At 34.0% G+C, this 27,732-nt stretch overlaps 1 protein-coding gene and 1 long non-coding RNA gene across 2 annotated transcripts in view; both read left to right on the forward strand.

The window, feature by feature from the left end:
* Positions 1–6,664, forward strand: LOC139520028 (uncharacterized). The gene is made up of 2 exons (XR_011663791.1): positions 1–35; positions 6,147–6,664. It is a non-coding gene; the product is annotated as an uncharacterized lncRNA (long non-coding RNA).
* A 12,246-nt stretch (positions 6,665–18,910) lies between these two features.
* Positions 18,911–27,732, forward strand: part of LOC139491879 (uncharacterized) — a 38,318-nt gene continuing 29,496 nt past the window's right edge. Inside the window, exon 1 of the mRNA XM_071279798.1 lies at positions 18,911–19,007. The gene's annotated coding sequence lies outside the window, so the exon portion shown is untranslated. The remainder of the gene's footprint in view (positions 19,008–27,732) is intronic.

Raw genomic sequence — 27,732 nt, forward strand, 5'->3', positions numbered from 1 at the left:
TTCAGACCGGTGGTGAAAATAAGGACCAAGTGATGGTAATGACTAAAAAAAAACAAACAAAAATAAAACATTTTTCTTATTGAATATAGAGAGAATAGTGAGATATTTTCTTTCTATCAGATTATCTCCCTTATACCATAAACTTTCCTTAGTTTAATACTAATAATATGATATTTTACTACATGTACATGTCAACTGCAAGTGATGAAATTATTGAATATTTGTCATGGGTTCTGTTCTATTTGGTTTATTTTATATATATTTTGCTAGAAATGTGTTTAGGAATAACAAAGAAATCCCAACTACATATTGGTTGTTGGAATATAAATGGACACAAAAACAAAGGTTTTGACAAATACAGTGATCCCAGATTTATAAATGAAATTTGTAATAAAGATATTGTTTGCCTCATAGAAACGCACTGTTCTTTAGAAGAATCACTATCACTTGATGGTTTTAAACCAGTTCATCTGATCAGACCTAAATCTAAAGGTACATATAAACGTTCAGGGGGAATTTCAGTTTTTGGTAAATCAGAATTGCGACCCGGTGTTAAATTTTTAGAACATGAAAATAATGATTAGATATGGCTGCAATTGTGCAGAGATTTTTTTGGAATGAAAGATGATATATATCTATGTTATGTTTATAATCCTCCAGACAACTCTTCATATACAAAATCCTTAGATGAAGATATTTTTGAACTTATAGAAAAGGATATTTCAAAATTTTCAGATTCTGGTAAAATTCTCATAGCGGGGGATTTAAATGCAAGAACTGGTTCTCAGGTTTAAGACTTTATAAATGATGATCAATTATTAGATAAAATACCTGGTTTTGAAAATTTTTCTCCTGATCAAAATCTGCTAGTACGATATAGTATGGATGAAGTGTTGACCACACGAGGTAAAAATTTAAACGAGATTTGTATTCAATCTGGTCTGCGAATATTAAATGGACGTGTCCAAGGTGACTTTATAGGCCAGTTAACTTGCTTCACACCAAATGGCAGTAGTGTTGTTGATTACTTTATATCTTCAGAGAGTTTGATGGAAAATATCTCATTTTTTAAAGTACATAAATTTTTTGGAGAATTATCTGATCACTGCCAGATTTCAGTCATGTTAAAGATTGATTGTAGAATTAATAATAACATAAATGATAAGTTACAGTTTGCCCCATCAACTTATATCTGGAATGAAACTTCATCTCAAGAATTTATAACTGCCTTATCATCAGACAACATACAAAGCAAAATAAATGATTTTAACAATAAAACTTATGATAATGTTGATATTTTGGTTGCTGATCTAAATTCCATTATAACAGAAGTGGCTGACAAGTCTCTTAAACAAAAACAACCTAAAAAGAAAAACTCAAAACATTTAAATAAAAGAAAACAACCTAAATGGTTTGATATGTCATTAACTTGCTTAAGGCGTCAATTAGACAGTAAAGAAAAGCTTCTTAAAAAATATAGCAAAGATCCAGTTGTTAGGACATCTTACTTCTCCTTATTAAAATTATATAGAAAATCAAGAAAACATAAATTAAAGGAATTCAGACAGAGTGTCATGAATGAACTTGATAACCTACATGATAATAACCCTAATAAATATTGGGATCTTCTAAAAGAATTATCTAAAGATCACAATAAATCCTCAAGCCCTGACATCCCAAGTAATACATGGTTTGAATATTTTAAAGATTTGAATAAAAGCAAAGTTAATACACCTAATGATAATTTTGTTAATAACTTTAAACAAATGGAAAAGGAAAAAATATTTTCAGAACTTGACTTTCAGATAAATGATCAAGAAATTATAACAGCAATATGTACATTAAAGAATAAAAAATCTAGTGGCTTTGACATGATCTTAAATGAAATGCTTAAATGTAGTCAGTCTTTTCTATTAAATAGTTTTAAAAAAGTATTTAATCATATATTAGTGACTGGTTCTTTCCCAAATTTATGGGCAAAAGGTTTCATAGTACCAATTTTTAAAAGTGGTCCTACCCATGACCCCTCAAATTACAGAGGTATAACTATTGGAAGTTCATTGGGCAAACTTTTTGCTAAAATATTCAACACAAGGTTAGAAACTTTTTTATCAAAAAGAAATATAATTTGCAAAGAACAGATTGGTTTTTGCAAAAAGAAGAGAACAAGCGATCATATGTTTGTTTTGAAAACACTGATTGAAAAATATACCCAGAAGGGCCATAAGCTTCTCTTCTCTTGCTTTGTTGACTTTAGAAGGGCATTTGACACAGTGTGGCATATGGGCCTATTCTACAAACTTAGAAAGTATGGTATAAGTGATTTATATTATAATGTTATTAAAAATATGTATAAAAAGACAGAGCTGAATGTGAGAATTGATAAATCTCACATGACAGACTCTTTTGCATCTAATATAGGTGTTCGCCAGGGTGATAATTTAAGCCCCAACCTCTTTAAATTGTTTATAAATGACCTTCCTGAGATATTTGATAATACTTGTGACCCAGTCCAACTTGACTCAATTAAATTAAACTGTTTATTATATGCTGATGATGTAGTTTTGCTCTCTGAAACAGCAGAAGGTTTACAAAAGTGTCTTGACAAGTTATCCCAGTATTCTAAAAAATGGGGGTTGGAAGTAAACCTTAAAAAGACTAAAAGTTTGGTTTTTAACGGTACAGGGAGATTAAATCACTCAAATTTTTATTTTAATAACTGTCCTATTGATAAAGTCAGACAGTATACCTATTTAGGGATAAATTTTAGTGCCTCTGGAAGTTTCACAGATGCAAAACATGATCTATATAAAAGGGGACTTAAAGCTCTTTTCAAAATTTATAAAATCTTTAAAAACCATAAACCAAAAATTAAAACTTTATTACATGTATTTGACCACACAGTGAAACCAATACTAACTTATGGAAGTGAAATTTGGGGTGCTTTTGATTCTAAAAAGTTAACAGATAAAGGAGATTGTTATTTTGAAAAAATATGCAAAGAACTACAAATTGAATTAATTCATACTAAAATATGTAAATTTTCCCTCGGTGTAGGAAAAAGAAGCTCAAATATGGCAGTGATCGGCGAGCTTGGGAGATACCCATTATTTATTGAAATTATAGTCAATATGTTTTTATACCTATCACGTTTAGAAAAAACAGAAGACAAACTGTTGTCTGAAGCTCTCTCTGTATCCAAGGCCTTATCTAACCAGAATAAGAAAAGTTGGTATAATTATATGAGCTCACTATCAAAATATTTAGACACTGATCTATTTAAAATTTTTAATATGAAATTCAATTTAAAAAAGTTCATTTTGAACAGGTTAAAACTAAAGTATAATCAGTTGTGGTACTCATCTTTAAATGATGACAGGAAAAGCATGTCATTTGGTAATAAACTTAGAACATATAGACTTTTTAAAAATAATATAAGTTTTGAACCCTATTTGTCTATGGGAAATAGAAATCTGAGAATTCAGATGACAAAATTTAGAATTAGTAACCACAATCTTGAAATAGAAAGAGGTAGATACAGAGGTCTTCAGGCAACAGATAGAATTTGTAATCTTTGTAAAAATGGAGTGGAAGATGAACCACACTTTTTACTTAAATGTAAATCTTTAGAAAATGAGAGAGAGTCAATTTTATCAAATATAGTTAAAACTTTTAAAAATTTTAAGAATCTAGACATTCATTCACAATTTATATGGCTCATGTCTAATGAAGATAACTATATATTGAATCAAGTATGTAATTTGATTAATAATTTAAATACTGTAAGAAAACAAATTCTAGAAACTTAATTAGAATTGCTAATATCGTTAATATTTTATTTTACTTTTATATATCCATGTATCCATGTTTATTATGGGTACACTACTGCCAAAGGTTTGTCTGTTATTCGCAGCTAGATTGGATCTTATTTAATATGAACTTCAGGGCTAACTGTATTTGTCAATCTCATTGATAATAATAATATGGGGACGAAGTCCCCAATTACGGTAGAAAAATCAATAAAAAAAAAAAAAAAAAAATCGGGAAAATTTCCCGAATTTTTCATTCTACTAATGAACTCAAAATCGTTAACTTTTTTTTTCAGATCTAGTTCCTGTTCCGGTTTTCCCCGCATTTGCGCAGAAATCTGTCTTGTTTGCATGAGACTTTGAAAAGAAAATTATATGTATCAGTCTAGTAAAATATAAGATTGGAACTCAATACAATTTCATTTTTAATAATTGTTTGATTTGAAAAAAACGTTACCTGACGGAAGCGTTTCTTTTGTTTACATTGAATATGACGTCATAACTTAAACAACGTCACAGCTAAATCCCTGACCACAGAACCGAAATCGGGAACGTTACGGTATTTCCGTTTCCTTTATTTTACATGTTTGAGGTAAAAAAAAAATAATACATACAGACTTCGTCCCCATTCACAGGTTATGCCTGCCTCATATTAATTATAAATATATAAAAATTAAAAAAAAAATGTATAGATATATATAACTATATATATATCACATATTGATGTTTTTGGGTTTTTTTTTTTTTTTTTTTTTTTTTTTTTTATGATTTTCTTTTGTTTAACATAATCATTGTAATCATTGTAATCAAATGTACATTTAAATTTATCTTGATTATTCTGCTTGTAATGGGCGTCTTTAATTGACAATAAAAATATTGAATTGAATTGAATTGAATTGAATTGTATGTAAAAGTTGCTGTAAAGAATCATTTTTAATATATCTAAGTACTTAAAAATATTTAAAAGCAGTACATCACCAAAACGTAAGTTTAAAACGACAACTTGTTTACGCTAAATATATAATATGTTGGTAGATTTCTTGTCTTGGTTGTCTTTATTATACATTTTCTTAAGAATTATTGTCCTGTGGCCATATTTACAACAAGCGTTTGTATTTGATTATCGGTTGCTTTTATGGCCGTAGGTGTTTGTTCTTTTTTTATATTTCAATAAGGTACAAAATTATATCATTAATATTTCTGTGGGGAAATTTTCTTACTAACTGTTACATCTGAATACCATACAATACCAGGAGTCTTTTTTGCAACAGTGGTCAACAGCCTAATGATCTCCGATCAGGACAGTCAACGGATAGTACGTCCACGACTGGCACGTTCAATAAAACATTATTTGATTGGTCCGGTACTAACTCTTTACAATAAAGAAATTAAGCATTTGCTACTATAAATACATTTGTCCTCGTTGTTATATATGTCGAGTTATCTCGCCTACAACAATCTTAGTTTTTCGTATTTATATTATTTTTGTAAAAACAAGGATTTGTATAGTACAAAATATATATACAAATTGTAAGAATAAATAAATTATAGTTTCTATCATAAAAAAAATATAACTGAAATAATATGAGGCAGGCATTACCTGTAAATGGGGACGAAGTCTGTATGAATTATTTTTTTGTAACTTAAATATTTGTTAAAAAAAAAAGAAACGGAAATACCGTAACGTTTCCGATTTTGGTTCTGTTGTTAGGGATTTTAGTTGTGACGTTATTTAAATTATGACGTCATATGCAATGTAAACAAAGAAATGCTATCATCAGGTAACGTTTTTTCATATCAAGGAATTATTAAAAATGAAATTGGTATTGCGCGTTCCTTCCTATTTTATAAAAAAGAATTCATTGGTGTATAAACTCTACAAATTCACTCACCTTGAAACGAGAAAAAAAATCTTTCGGACTTTTACATTGTTTTATGATATGATCTGATATGTTTGTGACTGACTAAGTCAGGGGGGGGGGGGGTAACTTCCTATTATTGGGTATACGGGGATGTGCCAAAAATATGGGTCATAATTTTGCGAGATTTTATATAAAAATGACCCTCGAGTCCTTTTTTCAGTGAATGTTATATTAAAATAGGCACGTTTTTTGGGGCAAAAATGGCACACCCTACCAAAAAAATATCGAAGTGACTATATTCATGTCAAAGATTATTTGTGTATGCATGTATATTTTTTGTTCCGTTTCAGGAAAATAATTCTTGTTGCACTTTTTTTTTTATTTCTTGTCACTCCTGAATATATTTGAATCAAACTACTATGTATAATATATTTTGATTGTATAATAGTAATAACGTTTTATATATATCTTGCAGATTGCAGAAAGTGTGAACAATTTCAGTAGAAATTTTCATAATATTTCCCAGTTAGTTAACTGAGATATGAAGAAAACTGCTGTTGTTTTATGATTGGAGGAAATACCTTCAGCAATATTTGAAAAAATACTGCAGCATTTTAGAACTTAATTATCACCACTTCACGATTCATTCAGCGAAACCTGAAAATTTTGTTGGCAAAGTCCTGTCAGACTCTGTACCTATAACCGTCAGTTTATTTAAAAAAAAAACCGCTATAATTTCAACATCTTCTATGCAAAACACTTTTTAACACCAAAAGGATTAGATGCAGCCAGACAGTTGTATTTATACGAATTTACAAATCAGTGATTTTTGTTATAACGACTCTAATAAAGTTGTTATTTGTCCGAAGACAACCATTGCAAAAACTTAGATTTACATGACCATTGATGTGGATATCAATAAAGATAAATGTCCATCAAGAAAGCTGTATCTACTCATAGATCTATGATCTACTGAATAAAAATACCAACAAATTAATTGTTGTCTCCTTTTCTAATTTAATGATAACAATATCATATTTAATGATATTGTCAACTATATAAAAATAAGAGATGTGGCTTGCTAATTACATACATGTACCAACGACAACCAACGCACTACTGGCAAACGGAAAAAAGTCACATGAAAAATATTAAAAAAAAGTCGCATTATATATTTGATTAAAATCATTTATCAGAAGTATGTTGGAATGTACATGAAAAGTCACTATGTATATGTAATTGCAATGAATTATAAGCCAGAGTTTATAAATGCAGAGAAAACGTTATATTAGACTTGTATTAGATCAATTATTCTAAGTGGTAGCGGCCTTTTATATGTAAATAATTACATTAGATGTATGTTTCATTATAATATCTTATTCTGATTGGCTAACTGTACATCACGTGTTATTCCGTAAGCAGTTGCATTGCTCAATACAACTTTTCATTCATGATAACACGTGCTCCAACAATAAAGTGCACAGGTGAATTAATTAATTAAATATATAAAATTCGTGTTTTCATGATCATAGCTAAAAAATGTAATTATAAGTATTGAATGCTTCTTTTTGTAACTTTATAGGGTTGTAAAAGCGTTGACCGTGCGTACATTTTTAAAATGAAGCGCTTCCGCGCTTCATACAAAATGTACTTCGGTCAACGCTTTTACACCCCAATAAATTTACAAAAAGAAGCATTCAATTCTTAAGTGAATAGGTAACAGTATAGAACAGTTGAACTAAATCAATCAAATGTGATGATTTGTTATTAATTAAACTAGTTTTTTTTTTCAACCAGACTCAAGCTAGCGAACAATAAGCCAGCGAACAATAAGATGAATCAAGCTAGCGAACAATAAGAAAACGCGCCAACATGATCATGCCTAAAAACCGAAGACTTGCAATAACACCAAACGTACTTATAAATATGATGACAAATAAATAAATATTATGACAAATTTTCAAGTAGGAAGATGAAATGTTATTCCATTTTAACACATACAAAGTTTTATTATTTATTCGTGTATTAAATACAACTCTTTTTAAAGCCGGGAATCTAAAAAAAACGCTTTAGCTATTAACCCTTTCTCCTTTCTCTCTGATAAGGGATGGGTTATTATCTGTATAATAATAATAACAATTGATAACAACAGGTTACAATAAACTAGTGTAGCGATTCAATTAGATCTTCAAGCTTATAGAAATTATTCGATTGAAAAGAAAAGCTGATAACCATTATATTCACTTTTCGCCTAAGAACTAGCTAGTTCAGGTAATTATTCAAAAGTAAATAGTAACTCTAGTAATTTATTTAATACATTCTTATAAGAAAAGCGATAAGTGTAAGAACAACTACACACGTCAAATAGAACGAAAACGATTTGACATAAATATTTTGGTTAATCTAAACAAAAAATTATTTAGATTCAAGCCTATGTAAAATAACTATAATCCGTATACATTTCCCTACGGCAAAGTCCCGGATGGGGTAGGGTGACCCTACCATCCCCCTTCTTTCCTTCATAAAATTTTCCCTACGGCAAAACTTATTTGCTCACAAGTTACAAATGATAGGCACTTGCCCAGGGTTGCCTGGGCCGAAAAACTCAGGTGGATAAAGTTACGGAACTTTTTTTTTAGCTCCAAAGTTGGGGTCGGGTGACCCTACCATCGATCCCCCTGATATAATTCATAGCAAACTCCCTACAGCAAAGCTTTTGTCCACACTAGGTAAATCCGATAGGCAATTGCCTAAGCTTGCCCGGACCCAAAGACCCAGGTGGGTAAAGATACATTACTTTTTTTTTTTGAGGTCCAAAGTTTGGGTCGGATGACCCTTCCATCCCCCTTATTGAATTCATAGCAAAGTCCCTACGACAAAGCTTTTTTCCACACTAGGTACACTCGTTAGGCAATTGTCTAAGCTTGCCTGGACCCAAAGACACAGGTGGGTAAAGTTACGGAACTTTTTTTCAGGTCCAAAGTTGGGGTCGGGTGACCCTACCATCCCCCGTGAATTAATTCATAGCAAAGTCCCTACGACAAAGCTTTTTTCCACACTAGGTACACTCGTTAAGCAATTCTCTAAGCTTGCCTGGACCTAAAGATCCAGGTGGGTAAAATTACGGAACTTTTTTTTTCAGGTCCAAAGTTGGGCTCGGTTGACCCTACCACCCCCCTTATTTAATTCATAACAAAGTCCCTACGGCAAAGCTTTTGTCCACACTAGGTACACTCGATAGGCAATTGCCTAAGCTTGCCTGGACCCAAAGATCTAGGTGGGTAAAGTTACGGAACTTTTTTTTAGGTCCAAAGTTGGGATCGGGTGACCCTACCATCCCCCTTATTTAATTTATAGCAGAGTCCCTCCGGCAAAGCTTTTGTCCACACTAGGTATACTCGATAGGCAATTGCAAAAGCTTGCCTGCACCTAAAGATCCAGGTGGGTAAAGTTACGGAACTTTTTTTTAGGTCCAAAGTTTGGGTCGGGTGACCCTACCATCCCCCTGATTTAATTCATAGCAAAGTCCCTACGGCAAAGCTTTTGTCCATACTAGGTACACTTGATAGGCAATCGTCTAACTTTGCCTGGACCCAAAGATCCAGGTAGGTAAAGGTACGGATCTATTTCTTTGAGGTCCAAAGTTTGGGTCAGGTGACCCTACCTCCACCCTTATTTAATTCATAGCAAAGTCCCTACGGCAAAGCTTTTGTCAACACTAGGTACACTCGTTAGGCAATTGTCTAAGATTGTCTGGACCCAAAGACCCAGGTGGGTAAAATTACGGAACTTTTTTTTTAGGTCCAAAGTTGGGGTCGGGTGACCCTACCATCCCCCGTGAATTAATTCATAGCAAAGTACCTACGGCAAAGCTTTTGTCCACACTAGGTACACTCGATAGGCAATTTCCTTAGCTTGCCTGGACCCAAAGGACCAGGTGGGTAAAGTTACGGAACTTTTTATTTTGAGGTCCAAAGTTGAGGTCGGGTGACCCTACCATCCCCCTTATTTTATTCATAGCAAAGTCCCTTCGGCAAAGCTTTTGTCAACACTAGGCACACCCGTTAGGCAATTGTCTAAGCTTGCCTGGACCCAAAGACCCAGGTGGGTAAAGTTACGGAACTTTTTTTTTAGGTCCAAAGTTGGGGTCGGGTGACCCTACCATCCCCCGTGAATTAATTCATAGCAAAGTACCTACGGCAAAGCTTTTGTCCACACTAGGTACACTCGATAGGCAATTTCCTAAGCTTGCCTGGACCCAAAGGACCAGGTGGGTAAAGTTACGGAACTTTTTATTTTGAGGTCCAAAGTTGGGGTCGGGTGACCCTACCATCCCCCTTATTTAATTCATAGCAAAGTCCCTACGGCAAAGCTTTTGTCAACACTAGGTACACTCGTTAGGCAATTGTCTAAGCTTGCCTGGACCCAAAGACCCAGGTGGGTAAAGTTACGGAACTTTTTATTTTGAGGTCCAAAGTTGGGGTCGGGTGACCCTACCATCCCCCTTATTTAATTCATAGCAAAGTCCCTACGGCAAAGATTTTGTCCACACAAGGTACACTCGATAGGCAATTGCCCAAGCTTGCCTGGACTTAAAGACCCAAGTGGGTAAAGTTACGGAACTTTTTTTTTAGGTCCAAAGTTGAGGTCTTGTTACCCTACCTTTCCCCTTATTTAATTCATAGCAAAGTCCCTACGGCAAAGCTTTTGTTCTCACTAGATACATTCGATAGGCAATTGCCTAAGATTGCCTGGACCCAAAGATCCAGGTGGGTAAAGTTACAGAACTTTTTTTTTAGGTCCAAAGTTGGGGTCGGGTGTCCCTACCATCCCCCTGATTTAAGTCATAGCAAAGTCCCTACGGCAAAGCTTTTGTCCATACTAGGTACACTTGATAGGCAATTGTCTAAGCTTGCCTGGACCTAAAGACCCAGGTGGGTAAAGTTACGGAACTTTTTATTTTGAGGTCCAAAGTTGGGGTCGGGTGACCCTACCATCCCCTTTATTTAATTCATAGCAAAGTCCCTAAGGCAAAGCTTTTGTCCACACTAGGTACGTACACTCGATAGGCAATTGTCTAAGCTTGCTTGGACCCAAAGACCCAGGTGGGTCAAGTTACAGAACTTTTTTTTCAGGTCCAAAGTTGGGGTCGATTGACCCTACCTTCCCCCTAATTTAATTCATAGCAAAGTCCCTAAGGCAAAGCTTTTGTCCTCACTAGATACACTCGATAGGCAATTGTCTAAGCTTGCCTGGACCCAAAGATCCAGGTGGGTAAAGTTATGGAACTTTTTTTTTCAGGTCCAAAGTTGGGATCTGGTGACCCTACCATCCCCCTTATCTAATTCATAGCAAAGTCCCTCTGGCTAAGCTTTTGTCCACACTAGGTACACTCGATAGGCAATTGCCTAAGCTTGCCTGGACCTGAAAAACCCAGGTGGGTAAAGTTACGGAACTTTTTTTTAGGTCCAAAGTTGGGGTCTAGTGACCCTACCTTTTCCCTAATTTAATTCATAGCAAAGTCCCTAAGGCAAAGCTTTTGTCCTCACTAGATACACTCGATAGGCAATTGCCTAAGCTTGCCTGGACCCAAAGATCCAGGTGGGTAAAGTTACGGAACTTTTTTTTTATGTCCAAAGTTTGGGTAGGGTGACCCTACCTTCCCCCGTATTTAATTCATAGCAAAGTCCCTACGGCAAAGATTTTGTCCACACTAGGTACACTCGATAGGCAATTGCCCAAGCTTGCCTGGACTTAAAGACCCAAGTGGGTAAAGTTACGGAACTTTTTTTTTAGGTCCAAAGTTGGGGTCTTGTTACCCTACCTTTCCCCTTATTTAATTCATAGCAAAGTCCCTACGGCAAAGCTTTTGTTCTCACTAGATACATTCGATAGGCAATTGCCTAAGATTGCCTGGACCCAAAGATCCAGGTGGGTAAAGTTACAGAACTTTTTTTTAGGTCCAAAGTTGGGGTCGGGTGTCCCTACCATCCCCCTGATTTAATTCATAGCAAAGTCCCTACGGCAAAGCTTTTGTCCATACTAGGTACACTTGATAGGCAATTGTCTAAGCTTGCCTGGACCCAAAGACCCAGGTGGGTAAAGTTACGGAACTTTTTATTTTGAGGTCCAAAGTTGGGGTCGGGTGACCCTACCATCCCCTTTATTTAATTCATAGCAAAGTCCCTAAGGCAAAGCTTTTGTCCACACTAGGTACGTACACTCGATAGGCAATTGTCTAAGCTTGCTTGGACCCAAAGACCCAGGTGGGTCAAGTTACAGAACTTTTTTTTCAGGTCCAAAGTTGGGGTCGATTGACCCTACCACCCCCCTTATTTAATTCATAGCAAAGTCCCTACGGCAAAGCTTTTGTCTGCACGAGATACACTCGATAGGCAATTACCTAAGCCCTATCCCCACTTTGGACCTCCAAAAAAAAAAGTTCCGTAACTTTACCCACCTGGATATTTGGGCCCAGGCAACCTTAGGCAAGTCCTTATTATTTGTACCTAGTGGGCAAAAAGCTTTGCCGTAGGGAAAATTTTATGAACGAAAGAAGGGGGATGGTAGGGTCATCCTACCCCCACTTTGGACCTCCAAAAAGAAAGTTCCGTAACATAATGTTACGTTTCGATGTACATTACAACAAATTAATAATAGTACTCAGGACGTTGGACGTGCCAGTATGTTATGGCCATAACATGCCTATTTACATGACATCAGAATTAATCCACGCCCAGGACGTTAGATTTGCCAGTCTTCTATGGTCATAATATGACTTTTAAATTGATATTAGAATTAATCCACGCTCAGAACGTTGGATGTGCCAGTCTTTTATCGCCATGATACGACAATTTAGATGACAACAGAATTAATCCACGCTCAGGACGCTAGATGTGCCACTCTTTTTTTTACCATAATATTATTTTTCAATGTACATAAGAATTAATCCACGCTCAGGACGTTGGATGTGTCAATCTTCTATGACCATAATATTACTTTTCAATGTACATAAGAAATAATCCACGCTCATGACGTTGGATGTGCTAGTCTTCTTTAGTCGTAATATTACTTTTAAGTTGATATTATAATTAATCCACGCTCAGGACGTTGGATGTGCCAGTCTTTTATCGCCATAATATGACAATTTAGATGACATCAGAATTAATCCACGCTCAGGACGTTGGATGTGCCACTCTTTTTTACCATAATATTACTTTTCAATGTACATTAGAATTAATCCACGCTCAGCACGTTGGATGTGCTAGTCTTCATTAGTCGTAATATTACTTTTTAGTTGATATTATAATTAATCCACGCTCAGGACGTTGGATGTGCCACTCTTTTTTACCATAATATTATTTTTCGATCTACATTAGAAATAATCCACGCTCAGGACGTTGGATGTGCCAGATTTCTAAAGTCGTAATATTACTTTTTAGTTGATATTATAATTAATCCACGCTCAGGACGTTGGGTGTGCACGTCTTTTATCGCCATAATATGACAATTTAGATGACAACAGAATTAATCCACGCTCAGGAAGTTGGATATGCCACTCTTTTTTTACCATTATATAACTTTTCAATGTACATTAGAAGTAATCCACGCTCAGGACGTTGGATGTGCCAATCTTCTATGACCATAATATCTCTTTTCAATGTACATAAGAAATAATCCACGCTCAGGACGTTGGATGTGCCAGTCTTCTTTAGTCGTAATATTACTTTTTAGTTGATATTATAATAAATCTACGCTCAGGACGATGGATGTGCCAGATTTCTAAAGTCGTAATATTACTTTTTAGTTGATATTATAATTAATCTACGCTCAGGACGTTGGATGTGCCAGTCATTTACCGCCATAATATGACAATTTAGATGACATCAGAATTAATCCACGCTCAGGACGTTAGATTTGCCAGTCTTCTATGGTCATAATATGACTTTTAAATTGATATTAGAATTAATCCACGCTCAGAACGTTGGATGTGCCAGTCTTTTATCGCCATGATACGACAATTTAGATGACAACAGAATTAATCCACGCTCAGGACGCTAGATGTGCCACTCTTTTTTTTTACCATAATATTATTTTTCAATGTACATAAGAATTAATCCACGCTCAGGACGTTGGATGTGTCAATCTTCTATGACCATAATATTACTTTTCAATGTACATAAGAAATAATCCACGCTCATGACGTTGGATGTGCTAGTCTTCTTTAGTCGTAATATTACTTTTAAGTTGATATTATAATTAATCCACGCTCAGGACGTTGGATGTGCCAGTCTTTTATCGCCATAATATGACAATTTAGATGACATCAGAATTAATCCACGCTCAGGACGTTGGATGTGCCACTCTTTTTTACCATAATATTACTTTTCAATGTACATTAGAATTAATCCACGCTCAGCACGTTGGATGTGCTAGTCTTCATTAGTCGTAATATTACTTTTTAGTTGATATTATAATTAATCCACGCTCAGGACGTTGGATGTGCCACTCTTTTTTACCATAATATTATTTTTCGATCTACATTAGAAATAATCCACGCTCAGGACGTTGGATGTGCCAGATTTCTAAAGTCGTAATATTACTTTTTAGTTGATATTATAATTAATCCACGCTCAGGACGTTGGGTGTGCAAGTCTTTTATCGCCATAATATGACAATTTAGATGACAACAGAATTAATCCACGCTCAGGACGCTAGATGTGCCACTCTTTTTTTTTACCATAATATTATTTTTCAATGTACATAAGAATTAATCCACGCTCAGGACGTTGGATGTGTCAATCTTCTATGACCATAATATTACTTTTCAATGTACATAAGAAATAATCCACGCTCATGACGTTGGATGTGCTAGTCTTCTTTAGTCGTAATATTACTTTTAAGTTGATATTATAATTAATCCACGCTCAGGACGTTGGATGTGCCAGTCTTTTATCGCCATAATATGACAATTTAGATGACATCAGAATTAATCCACGCTCAGGACGTTGGATGTGCCACTCTTTTTTACCATAATATTACTTTTCAATGTACATTAGAATTAATCCACGCTCAGCACGTTGGATGTGCTAGAATTCATTAGTCGTAATATTACTTTTTAGTTGATATTATAATTAATCCACGCTCAGGACGTTGGATGTGCCACTCTTTTTTACCATAATATTATTTTTCGATCTACATTAGAAATAATCCACGCTCAGGACGTTGGATGTGCCAGATTTCTAAAGTCGTAATATTACTTTTTAGTTGATATTATAATTAATCCACGCTCAGGACGTTGGGTGTGCAAGTCTTTTATCGCCATAATATGACAATTTAGATGACAACAGAATTAATCCACGCTCAGGAAGTTGGATATGCCACTCTTTTTTTACCATTATATAACTTTTCAATGTACATTAGAAGTAATCCACGCTCAGGACGTTGGATGTGCCAATCTTCTATGACCATAATATCTCTTTGCAATGTACATAAGAAATAATCCACGCTCAGGACGTTGGATGTGCCAGTCTTCTTTAGTCGTAATATTACTTTTTAGTTGATATTATAATAAATCCACGCTCAGGACGTTGGATGTGCCAGATTTCTAAAGTCGTAATATTACTTTTTAGTTGATATTATAATTAATCTCACTCAGGACGTTGGATGTGCCAGTCATTTACCGCCATAATAGGACAATTTAGATGACATCAGAATTAATCCACGCTCAGGACGTTAGATTTGCCAGTCTTCTATGGTCATAATATGACTTTTAAATTGATATTAGAATTAATCCACGCTCAGAACGTTGGATGTGCCAGTCTTTTATCGCCATGATACGACAATTTAGATGACAACAGAATTAATCCACGCTCAGGACGCTAGATGTGCCACTCTTTTTTTTACCATAATATTATTTTTCAATGTACATAAGAATTAATCCACGCTCAGGACGTTGGATGTGTCAATCTTCTATGACCATAATATTACTTTTCAATGTACATAAGAAATAATCCACGCTCATGACGTTGGATGTGCTAGTCTTCTTTAGTCGTAATATTACTTTTAAGTTGATATTATAATTAATCCACGCTCAGGACGTTGGATGTGCCAGTCTTTTATCGCCATAATATGACAATTTAGATGACATCAGAATTAATCCACGCTCAGGACGTTGGATGTGCCACTCTTTTTTACCATAATATTACTTTTCAATGTACATTAGAATTAATCCACGCTCAGCACGTTGGATGTGCTAGTCTTCATTAGTCGTAATATTACTTTTTAGTTGATATTATAATTAATCCACGCTCAGGACGTTGGATGTGCCACTCTTTTTTACCATAATATTATTTTTCGATCTACATTAGAAATAATCCACGCTCAGGACGTTGGATGTGCCAGATTTCTAAAGTCGTAATATTACTTTTTAGTTGATATTATAATTAATCCACGCTCAGGACGTTGGGTGTGCACGTCTTTTATCGCCATAATATGACAATTTAGATGACAACAGAATTAATCCACGCTCAGGAAGTTGGATATGCCACTCTTTTTTTACCATTATATAACTTTTCAATGTACATTTGAAGTAATCCACGCTCAGGACGTTGGATGTGCCAATCTTCTATGACCATAATATCTCTTTTCAATGTACATAAGAAATAATCCACGCTCAGGACGTTGGATGTGCCAGTCTTCTTTAGTCGTAATATTACTTTTTAGTTGATATTATAATAAATCCACGCTCAGGACGTTGGATGTGCCAGATTTTAAAGTCGTAATATTACTTTTTAGTTGATATTATAATTAATCTACGCTCAGGACGTTGGATGTGCCAGTCATTTACCGCCATAATATGACAATTTAGATGACATCAGAATTAATCCACGCTCAGGACGTTAGATGTGCCACTCTTTTTTTTTTTTTATCATAATATTACTTTTCAATGTACATTAGAATTAATCCACGCTCAGGACGTGGGATGTGACAATCTTCTATGACCATAAAATTACTTTTCGATGTACATTAGAAATAATCCACGCTCAGGACGTTGGATGTGCCAGATTTCTAAAGTCGTAATATTACTTTTTAGTTGATATTGTAATAAATCCACGCTCAGGCCGTTGGGTGTGCAAGTCTTTTATCGCCATAATATGACAATTTAGATGACAACAGAATTAATCCACGCTCAGGAAGTTGGATGTGCCACTCTTTTTTTACCATTATATTTCTTTTCAATGTACATTAAAATTTAATCCACGCACAGGACGTTGGATGTGCCAATCTTCTAGCTATGACCATAATATCACTTTTCAATGTACATAAGAAATAATCCACGCTCAGGACGTTGGATATGCTAGTCTTCTTTGGTCGTAATATTACTTTTTAGTTGCTATTATAATTAATCCACGCTCAGGACGTTGGATGTGCCAGTCTTTTACCGCCATAATATGACATTTTAGAGGACATCAGAATTAATCCACGCTCAGGACGTTGGATGTGCCACTCTTTGTTACCATAATATTACTTTTCAATGTACATCAGAATTAATCCACGCTCAGGACGTTAGATGTGCCACTCTTTTCTATCATAATATTACTTTTCAATGTACATTAGAATTAATCCACGCTCAGGACGTTGGATATGACAATCTTCTATGACCATAAAATTACTTTTCGATGTACATTAGAAATAATCCACGCTCAGGACGTTGGATGTGCCAGATTTCTAAAGTCGTAATATTACTTTTTAGTTGATATTGTAATAAATCCACGCTCAGGCCGTTGGGTGTGCAAGTCTTTTATCGCCATAATATGACAATTTAGATGACAACAGAATTAATCCACGCTCAGGAAGTTGGATGTGCCACTCTTTTTTTACCATTATATTTCTTTTCAATGTACATTAAAATTTAATCCACGCACATGACGTTGGATGTGCCAATCTTCTATGACCATAATATCACTTTTCAATGTACATAAGAAATAATCCACGCTCAGGACGTTGGATGTGCTAGTCTTCTTTAGTCGTAATATTACTTTTTAGTTGCTATTATAATTAATCCACGCTCAGGACGTTGGATGTGCCAGTCTTTTACCGCCATAATATGACAATTTAGATGACATCAGAATTAATCCACGCTCAGGACGTTGGATATGCCACTCTTTGTTACCATAATATTACTTTTCAATGTACATTAGAATTAATCCACGCTCAGAACGTTGGATGTGCCACTCTTTTTTACCATAATATTACTTTTCAATGTACATTAGAATTAACCCACGCTCAGGACGTTGGATGTGACAATCTTCTATGACCATAATATTACTTTTCGATGTACATTAGAAATAATCCACGCTCAGGACGTTGGATGTGCCAGATTTCTAAAGTCGTAATATTACTTTTTAGTTGATATTGTAATTAATCCACGCTCAGGCCGTTGGGTGTGCAAGTCTTTTATCGCCATAATATGGCAATTTAGATGACAACAGAATTAATCCACGCTCAGGAAGTTGGATGTGCCACTCTTTTTTTACTATAATATTTCTTTTCAATGTACATTAAAATTTAATCCACGCACAGGACGTTGGATGTGCCAATCTTCTATGACCATAATATCACTTTTCAATGTACATAAGAAATAATCCACGCTCAGGACGTTGGATGTGCTAGTCTTCTTTAGTCGTAAAATTACTTTTTAGTTGCTATTATAATTAATCCACGCTCAGGACGTTGGATGTGCCAGTCTTTTACCGCCATAATATGACAATTCAGATGACATCAGAATTAATCCACGCTCAGGACGTTGGATGTGCCACTCTTTTTTACCATAATATTACTTTTCGATGTACATTAGAAATAATCAATGCTCAGGACGTTGAATGTGCCAGATTTCTAAAGTCGTAATATTACTTTTTAGTTGATATTATAATTAATCCACGCTCAGGACTTTGGGTGTGCAAGTCTTTTATCGCCATAATATGACAATTTAGATGACAACAGAATTAATCCACGTTCAGGAAGTTGGATGTGCCACTCTTTTTTTTACCATAATATTTCTTTTCAATGTACATTAAAATTTAATCCACGCACAGGACGTTGGATGTGCCAATCTTCTATGACCATAATATCACTTTTCAATGTACATAAGAAATAATCCACGCTCAGGACGTTGGATGTGCTAGTCTTCTTTAGTCGTAATATTACTTTTTAGTTGCTATTATAATTAATCCAATAACAATATCACCAATGGACAGATGACTCCAGTTGTAGATATAAAATGTGTGTATTAGGGTCCTTCATCCTGAAAAAGTTGACATTGTTGTCAGAAAATGTAAGATTTAATTATGCCTGCTCTGTGTTAAAGTCATATGAAACGAGTGAAACGAGTGAAACGAGTGAGTGGTGAAAAATATGTTTATCCAATTCTTTTACCAATGCATGTATATATCATAAACTTAGTCCTCTGTACACGATGTTCTCATTTTTTACACAAATATAACGTATGATCGTCAATTTTTTTTCTCTCTGTTATGATTAAACAAATATGGCTGCTCATTAAATGCCGTGTTTTGAAGCCGAAGTTTACTGATTGTCACCTTATAGTAAACAAATAACAAAAAGCATGGGTATTGAGCACTTGTTTAACATGTACAATCAGAGAATTGTTTATTTTAATGACAGATCTATGCGTATTGCGACCAACAGATTTTTACGAGGAGGGTTACGCTCAGGTCACTATGCATACGGAAAACATGTCGGCGGGAAGCAATTAAAAATAAGTGAACTTCTTCTGAAAGTGGACAAATTTTTCCTCAGAAAAAAGTATATGTACATAAGTTGTATAATGAAAACTATCCATTTAGTTATAAATAACATATGCATATTTTATTTTTTAATTTGAGGTTTCTTATGACTTTAAGAAACATCAGATCTCCACTGGAAGTGGGCACTATATTGCATTTACCTTGTTTGTCAGTCAGTGTTCGTCCAATAAATATTTCAATCACACTTTCATCACATTCTACTGAACAAAATCTTGTTGTTTGCCAATACTTTCAATTTTGATGACACCGCAACTGAAAGTTTGGGGGCATATTGTTTTACCCCTGTTCCTCTGTCTGTCTGTTTGTCAGTCTGTCCAATTCCAATTATGGGTATATAGTTATTTGGCATAACATCTCCAACAGTTTAAATCCTAGGAAGTTTTCACTTTGCTCTCTGTTTGTACATATATTGAAGATGTGCATGTGGTCTAGGTTTTAATTTTTATTCATATTTGCATTTTTTGTAGTATATCCTTGCATAAGAGGTGTCTAGTGTTTCGGAAAACCATACTTTTTTTATCTGGTTCTTAAATGTTAGATCTATGGCAAATTTGTACAAAGTGCACACTTACTAATGTATACTTAGCTTGCTAATTTCAAAACTTTATTCTGTTATTTGGATTGAAATAGAAGATCCAATTGATTTTTGTCAAGCCTTCGACTTTAGTCGAAAAAGCGAGACATAGCGATCTTACATTCCGTCGGCAACCACAAATATTCACTCTGTTATTTGAAATTTTAATAACTTTCTTAAACTAAACTGGATTTCTACCAAACTTGGACAAAAGCTAGTTTATGATCACAACATAGTATCCAGAAGTAAATTTTGTAAAAATAAAATTCGATTTTTTCTGTACTTTAATTAAATGGACTTAGTTTTTCTGCCAGGAAACAATGCATTCACTCTATGGTAAAAGTTTTTTAAATTTTAAATAACTTTCTTATACTGTTTTGGATTTGTAACAAACTTGGACAGAAGCTTGTTTATGATCAACAGCTCATATCTGGAAAGAAATTTTGTTAAAATTTTGTACCTGACTGTGTATCCGTATTTTACTTATAAATGGACTTAGTTTTTCTTCCAGTTAACATTGCATACAGTCTGCAGTTAAATTTTTAAAAACTTTTATTAGATTCATAAACTATCCTGGATTTTTACCCAACTTGGACAGAAGCTTCTTACAATCATGACAATCAAAAGATAGTACCAAGAGAAGTAAACAATTTTATTGATTTTTTTTCCATATTTTTGTTGGGCCTGCAATTAACAGCAAAAGTAGGCGAGACACAGGGTTCTACGGAACCCTTACAAATTTTTGTGGTATTTAAGCAAAATTTACAATTGAGATGATACTAAACTTGATAAAATTGTTTTAATACTGTCCTGGAGGGGGGCAAGGGGGGTCCCAATAACAGCAAAACAGCAAATTGATTTGGCTCATAACAGATAACAAGGAATTAAAATGGACAAAAACAGATAACAGTAAATGAAATATTAAAATAATTCGGTCTTTGACAAATCAGTATTTCTTATTACGGATATAATCCTTTGTAATGCATTCCATTTTTTATGACTATGTTTTTAGTATTAATTTATGTATCTAGAATGTGTTTAAATTACTACTCAATATATTATAATATTTTTTATACGCTCGTTTACGGAACGTATTATGGTATACTGTTGTCCGTCTGTTGTCAACATGTCGGACATTAACTCAAAAAATCTTTAACCATTTGCATTAAACTTTGGGAAATTGTTTATATCTATTGACGTGAGCTCCCTTTTTTTTTTTTTTTTTTATAAATTTTAGATTTTAAATTTCTGGGTAATGGGTTTTTATTCAATAAAATTGGTGTTTTTTTTTCAGTTTTCTGATAATATCTCAAAAATGCTTTCACAAAGCAAGGAATTTTGGTGAATTGTTTATATCTATTAACATGAGGTAACTTTCAATTTTTATAAATTTTAGATTTTACGTTTCCGGGTTTCCGGGTTTTATTAATCAAAAAGGGGTGATTTTCCAGTTTTCAGACATTAACACAAAAATGTTTTCAGCAGTTCTCATGAAACGTTGGTGTATTGTTTATAAATATTGACTGAAGCTCCCTTTGTTGCTAATAAAAAAGTGACCTAAAAGAGTTTGAATATTCTGACTTTTTCTAAATGACCATTTAATGAGGTGTGTGAATTTTTCTTAATAAAACTATGAGGCAAAGTGGTATATAGGGTAGAAAAATCAAAAGCACCAATTATAAGCATGCAATTTATCAAGTACTTCGAACGAATTTTGACACTCTCAAAGCAATTTATTCCACTATTTTCAAAGGCCTTATTTGAACAATTTTTAATCAGCTGAGGTTTTTGATTGTACCAAGTGGTACAATCAAAAACCTCAAATTAAATGGTCATTTAGAAAAAGTCAGAATATTCAAACTCTTTTAGGTCACTTTTTTATTAGCAACAAAGGGAGCTTCAGTCAATATTTATAAACAATACACCAACGTTTCATGAGAACTGCTGAAAACATTTTTGTGTTAATGTCTGAAAACTGGAAAATCACCCCTTTTTGATTAATAAAACCCGGAAACCCGGAAACGTAAAATCTAAAATTTATAAAAATTGAAAGTTACCTCATGTTAATAGATATAAACAATTCACCAAAATTCCTTGCTTTGTGAAAGCATTTTTGAGATATTATCAGAAAACTGAAAAAAAAACACCAATTTTATTGAATAAAAACCCATTACCCAGAAATTTAAAATCTAAAATTTATAAAAAAAAAAAAAAAAAAAGGGAGCTCACGTCAATAGATATAAACAATTTCCCAAAGTTTAATGCAAATGGTTAAAGATTTTTTGAGTTAATGTCCGACATGTTGACAACAGACGGACAACAGTATACCATAATACGTTCCGTAAACGAGCGTATAAAAAATATTATAATATATTGAGTAGTAATTTAAACACATTCTAGATACATAAATTAATACTAAAAACATAGTCATAAAAAATGGAATGCATTACAAAGGATTATATCCGTAATAAGAAATACTGATTTGTCAAAGACCGAATTATTTTAATATTTCATTTACTGTTATCTGTTTTTGTCCATTTTAATTCCTTGTTATCTGTTATGAGCCAAATCAATTTGCTGTTTTGCTGTTATTGGGACCCCCCTTGCCCCCCTCCAGGACAGTATTAAAACAATTTTATCAAGTTTAGTATCATCTCAATTGTAAATTTTGCTTAAATACCACAAAAATTTGTAAGGGTTCCGTAGAACCCTGTGTCTCGCCTACTTTTGCTGTTAATTGCAGGCCCAACAAAAATATGGAAAAAAATCAATAAAATTGTTTACTTCTCTTGGTACTATCTTTTGATTGTCATGATTGTAAGAAGCTTCTGTCCAAGTTGGGTAAAAATCCAGGATAGTTTATGAATCTAATAAAAGTTTTTAAAAATTTAACTGCAGACTGTATGCAATGTTAACTGGAAGAAAAACTAAGTCCATTTATAAGTAAAATACGGATACACAGTCAGGTACAAAATTTTAACAAAATTTCTTTCCAGATATGAGCTGTTGATCATAAACAAGCTTCTGTCCAAGTTTGTTACAAATCCAAAACAGTATAAGAAAGTTATTTAAAATTTAAAAACTTTTACCATAGAGTGAATGCATTGTTTCCTGGCAGAAAAACTAAGTCCATTTAATTAAAGTACAGAAAAAATCGAATTTTATTTTTACAAAATTTACTTCTGGATACTATGTTGTGATCATAAACTAGCTTTTGTCCAAGTTTGGTAGAAATCCAGTTTAGTTTAAGAAAGTTATTAAAATTTCAAATAACAGAGTGAATATTTGTGGTTGCCGACGGAATGTAAGATCGCTATGTCTCGCTTTTTCGACTAAAGTCGAAGGCTTGACAAAAATCAATTGGATCTTCTATTTCAATCCAAATAACAGAATAAAGTTTTGAAATTAGCAAGCTAAGTATACATTAGTAAGTGTGCACTTTGTACAAATTTGCCATAGATCTAACATTTAAGAACCAGATAAAAAAAGTATGGTTTTCCGAAACACTAGACACCTCTTATGCAAGGATATACTACAAAAAATGCAAATATGAATAAAAATTAAAACCTAGACCACATGCACATCTTCAATATATGTACAAACAGAGAGCAAAGTGAAAACTTCCTAGGATTTAAACTGTTGGAGATGTTATGCCAAATAACTATATACCCATAATTGGAATTGGACAGACTGACAAACAGACAGACAGAGGAACAGGGGTAAAACAATATGCCCCCAAACTTTCAGTTGCGGTGTCATCAAAATTGAAAGTATTGGCAAACAACAAGATTTTGTTCAGTAGAATGTGATGAAAGTGTGATTGAAATATTTATTGGACGAACACTGACTGACAAACAAGGTAAATGCAATATAGTGCCCACTTCCAGTGGAGATCTGATGTTTCTTAAAGTCATAAGAAACCTCAAATTAAAAAATAAAATATGCATATGTTATTTATAACTAAATGGATAGTTTTCATTATACAACTTATGTACATATACTTTTTTCTGAGGAAAAATTTGTCCACTTTCAGAAGAAGTTCACTTATTTTTAATTGCTTCCCGCCGACATGTTTTCCGTATGCATAGTGACCTGAGCGTAACCCTCCTCGTAAAAATCTGTTGGTCGCAATACGCATAGATCTGTCATTAAAATAAACAATTCTCTGATTGTACATGTTAAACAAGTGCTCAATACCCATGCTTTTTGTTATTTGTTTACTATAAGGTGACAATCAGTAAACTTCGGCTTCAAAACACGGCATTTAATGAGCAGCCATATTTGTTTAATCATAACAGAGAGAAAAAAATTTGACGATCATACGTTATATTTGTGTAAAAAATGAGAACATCGTGTACAGAGGACTAAGTTTATGATATATACATGCATTGGTAAAAGAATTGGATAAACATATTTTTCACCACTCACTCGTTTCACTCGTTTCACTCGTTTCATATGACTTTAACACAGAGCAGGCATAATTAAATCTTACATTTTCTGACAACAATGTCAACTTTTTCAGGATGAAGGACCCTAATACACACATTTTATATCTACAACTGGAGTCATCTGTCCATTGGTGATATTGTTATTGGATTAATTATAATAGCAACTAAAAAGTAATATTACGACTAAAGAAGACTAGCACATCCAACGTCCTGAGCGTGGATTATTTCTTATGTACATTGAAAAGTGATATTATGGTCATAGAAGATTGGCACATCCAACGTCCTGTGCGTGGATTAAATTTTAATGTACATTGAAAAGAAATATTATGGTAAAAAAAAGAGTGGCACATCCAACTTCCTGAACGTGGATTAATTCTGTTGTCATCTAAATTGTCATATTATGGCGATAAAAGACTTGCACACCCAAAGTCCTGAGCGTGGATTAATTATAATATCAACTAAAAAGTAATATTACGACTTTAGAAATCTGGCACATTCAACGTCCTGAGCATTGATTATTTCTAATGTACATCGAAAAGTAATATTATGGTAAAAAAGAGTGGCACATCCAACGTCCTGAGCGTGGATTAATTCTGATGTCATCTGAATTGTCATATTATGGCGGTAAAAGACTGGCACATCCAACGTCCTGAGCGTGGATTAATTATAATAGCAACTAAAAAGTAATTTTACGACTAAAGAAGACTAGCACATCCAACGTCCTGAGCGTGGATTATTTCTTATGTACATTGAAAAGTGATATTATGGTCATAGAAGATTGGCACATCCAACGTCCTGTGCGTGGATTAAATTTTAATGTACATTGAAAAGAAATATTATAGTAAAAAAAGAGTGGCACATCCAACTTCCTGAGCGTGGATTAATTCTGTTGTCATCTAAATTGCCATATTATGGCGATAAAAGACTTGCACACCCAACGGCCTGAGCGTGGATTAATTACAATATCAACTAAAAAGTAATATTACGACTTTAGAAATCTGGCACATCCAACGTCCTGAGCGTGGATTATTTCTAATGTACATCGAAAATTAATATTATGGTCATAGAAGATTGTCACATCCAACGTCCTGAGCGTGGGTTAATTCTAATGTACATTGAAAAGTAATATTATGGTAAAAAAGAGTGGCACATCCAACGTTCTGAGCGTGGATTAATTCTAATGTACATTGAAAAGTAATATTATGGTAACAAAGAGTGGCATATCCAACGTCCTGAGCGTGGATTAATTCTGATGTCATCTAAATTGTCATATTATGGCGGTAAAAGACTGGCACATCCAACGTCCTGAGCGTGGATTAATTATAATAGCAACTAAAAAGTAATATTACGACTAAAGAAGACTAGCACATCCAACGTCCTGAGCGTGGATTATTTCTTATGTACATTGAAAAGTGATATTATGGTCATAGAAGATTGGCACATCCAACGTCATGTGCGTGGATTAAATTTTAATGTACATTGAAAAGAAATATAATGGTAAAAAAAGAGTGGCACATCCAACTTCCTGAGCGTGGATTAATTCTGTTGTCATCTAAATTGTCATATTATGGCGATAAAAGACTTGCACACCCAACGGCCTGAGCGTGGATTTATTACAATATCAACTAAAAAGTAATATTACGACTTTAGAAATCTGGCACATCCAACGTCCTGAGCGTGGATTATTTCTAATGTACATCGAAAAGTAATTTTATGGTCATAGAAGATTGTCATATCCAACGTCCTGAGCGTGGATTAATTCTAATGTACATTGAAAAGTAATATTATGATAGAAAAGAGTGGCACATCTAACGTCCTGAGCGTGGATTAATTCTGATGTACATTGAAAAGTAATATTATGGTAACAAAGAGTGGCACATCCAACGTCCTGAGCGTGGATTAATTCTGATGTCCTCTAAAATGTCATATTATGGCGGTAAAAGACTGGCACATCCATCGTCCTGAGCGTGGATTAATTATAATAGCAACTAAAAAGTAATATTACGACCAAAGAAGACTAGCATATCCAACGTCCTGAGCGTGGATTATTTCTTATGTACATTGAAAAGTGATATTATGGTCATAGCTAGAAGATTGGCACATCCAACGTCCTGTGCGTGGATTAAATTTTAATGTACATTGAAAAGAAATATAATGGTAAAAAAAGAGTGGCACATCCAACTTCCTGAGCGTGGATTAATTCTGTTGTCATCTAAATTGTCATATTATGGCGATAAAAGACTTGCACACCCAACGGCCTGAGCGTGGATTTATTACAATATCAACTAAAAAGTAATATTACGACTTTAGAAATCTGGCACATCCAACGTCCTGAGCGTGGATTATTTCTAATGTACATCGAAAAGTAATTTTATGGTCATAGAAGATTGTCACATCCCACGTCCTGAGCGTGGATTAATTCTAATGTACATTGAAAAGTAATATTATGATAAAAAAAAAAAAGAGTGGCACATCTAACGTCCTGAGCGTGGATTAATTCTGATGTCATCTAAATTGTCATATTATGGCGGTAAATGACTGGCACATCCAACGTCCTGAGCGTAGATTAATTATAATATCAACTAAAAAGTAATATTACGACTTTAAAATCTGGCACATCCAACGTCCTGAGCGTGGATTTATTATAATATCAACTAAAAAGTAATATTACGACTAAAGAAGACTGGCACATCCAACGTCCTGAGCGTGGATTATTTCTTATGTACATTGAAAAGAGATATTATGGTCATAGAAGATTGGCACATCCAACGTCCTGAGCGTGGATTACTTCTAATGTACATTGAAAAGTTATATAATGGTAAAAAAAGAGTGGCATATCCAACTTCCTGAGCGTGGATTAATTCTGTTGTCATCTAAATTGTCATATTATGGCGATAAAAGACGTGCACACCCAACGTCCTGAGCGTGGATTAATTATAATATCAACTAAAAAGTAATATTACGACTTTAGAAATCTGGCACATCCAACGTCCTGAACGTGGATTATTTCTAATGTAGATCGAAAAATAATATTATGGTAAAAAAGAGTGGCACATCCAACGTCCTGAGCGTGGATTAATTATAATATCAACTAAAAAGTAATATTACGACTAATGAAGACTAGCACATCCAACGTGCTGAGCGTGGATTAATTCTAATGTACATTGAAAAGTAATATTATGGTAAAAAAGAGTGGCACATCCAACGTCC

This window comes from Mytilus edulis, chromosome 1, assembly GCF_963676685.1.
Source record: "Mytilus edulis chromosome 1, xbMytEdul2.2, whole genome shotgun sequence".
Taxonomy (NCBI): Eukaryota; Metazoa; Mollusca; class Bivalvia; order Mytilida; family Mytilidae; genus Mytilus; species Mytilus edulis.